General features: G+C 69.7%; 1 protein-coding gene across 1 annotated transcript in view; it reads left to right on the top strand.

Annotated features, from left to right (window-relative positions):
• CLCN2 (chloride voltage-gated channel 2) overlaps positions 1 to 1,745 on the top strand; it is a 14,888-nt gene that overhangs the window by 785 nt on the left and 12,358 nt on the right. The gene's annotated exons all lie outside the window — the stretch shown is intronic.

Genomic DNA, 1,745 nt, shown 5'->3' with positions numbered 1-1,745 from the left:
GCCAGCGCAGCCCCCCGGCGCGGAGGAGCCCGGCCGAACCCCCACCCTCTCGGCAGGATTTTGTGCGCACTCGCGTCCTCGTTGCCCCCCAAGGAAACCCCTGGCACTGGGGGGAAGGGGGTTCCCTGCCCCCACGGACCCATGGGGGGTCTCCCAGCGGTGCCCCTCTCTCCCGCACCGCTCYGGCACCCCGCGCCCCACCGCGCTGAGCCCAGCCCCAGCCCTCTGCCCCAGAGATAGCATATCTTCCCCGCCTTCAACCTTAGCCCCGTGTTTACGACTCTGTCCCTCAGGAGGCCTCCCTGCTGCCCCGGCACTGCCCAGCACTGGCACGGAGGTGCCCACTGGCCGAGGCAGCCTTCTGCCCTCCCCCTGCCTGCCCACGTCGTCCCACCCCATGGGAGCGCAGGGTGGCTCGGCCCCCTTCGCTGCTCACGGCCCTCTGGCATCCCGGGCAAAGGTGCTTYTCCCTGGTCTTAGCTTGGGTCAGTGCCCAGCGTGCCTCAGCAAACGGGTACTTTGCCCTGGCAAAGGCTCGCAGGCAAGCAGGGCCAGAAAAGATGGGGAGAGAGGGAGGAAAGGATGTGGGGAAGGAAAGGGGGGAGCRAATCGCCGCTGGGCACCCCTGCCCACGGCTGCCTGAGTCTGCGGAGAGCCTGCACTGGTTGCTCTAGCAGGATGTGACAGCCCACATCTTGCCAGCCCGATACGGGGGTGCTGGGCAACTTCGGGGTCCCTGCTGCGTGGGGCATGACCCCTTCCTCCCTGATGCCACATTGGGCTGGTGTGGGCACCCTTGGCTTGTCTTTGCAATGCCCAAGGCCGTTGTCCAGGGTCCCACTCAGTGGCCACCCTCTGCCRCCCGAGAGCCTCGTGGGCGGCTCTGGGAGAGCCGCTGGCTGTCAAAGCCCGATTGTGCGTGGCGTCTCTGTGATCTTATCAGGCCTCGGGGCGTCTCCCTGGCAGGCACAGCCGAGCCCGGGGCCAGCGCGGGGGCACGAGCAGTGGGGTGAGGGCATCATTCGGTGGGAGCCGTGGGGAAGGGGGTGCCCCTTCCCTGCTCCCCCACCCCACACCAAATTCCCCACAGGACTGCATCCACTGGGGGCTGGCACAGAGGGTGGCACAGCTGGGCCCCACGGGGCCGGAGGAGTCTGCAGGCAGGGCGGGGGAGAGCACACACTGGCATCGGGGCCAGCATCAGGGCAGCCCAGTAGGGTGCGGGCAGACTTTGCCCTCCCTTCCTCCAGGCAGGCCAGCACCTGCTCTGTGCCCATCTCCATGGCCTCTGGGCTGCTGACGGGCTCCTGAAGCCACCCAGGGCTCAGGCAGCTGGGAAGGCTCGCCCGGAGTGGGCGCAGATGCCAGCCGCGGTGAGGCTGGGCACGGGCGTCTTTCCCGAAGCCTCATGCCTGGCTCTGGGGAGGTGCCCGGGCACATGCCGGGCAGGAGGGCTGCCCAGCCCTTCCCAGGAGCTTGAGCCGGCACCAGCTCCTTCCAGCACCTGCCAGGAGAGTTCAGATCCAGCTGGAGCCTGGYGTGGGCTGGCTTGAGCCTGCCAGCCCCAGGGACAGCCCCGGTGCCTCCCTCCCTGCCCCGCGCCCGCGGCTCCCGCGCTGGCGCCAGCCTCCTCTGCCCTCCTGCCCGGCAGAACCCCCCTGGCCGTGGCGGGGGTGCCCAGGGCCCACGCCAGCCCTGCCGGTCCCTGTGCCCCCCTCATGCCAGGCGGTCGTGGTGGGGAGCAA

Source organism: Rhea americana, unplaced genomic scaffold (assembly GCF_003343005.1).
Source record: "Rhea americana isolate MKP2758 unplaced genomic scaffold, rheAme1 scaffold_801, whole genome shotgun sequence".
Lineage (NCBI taxonomy): Eukaryota > Metazoa > Chordata > Aves > Rheiformes > Rheidae > Rhea > Rhea americana.
This window is presented reverse-complemented; position numbering and strand designations above follow the sequence as displayed.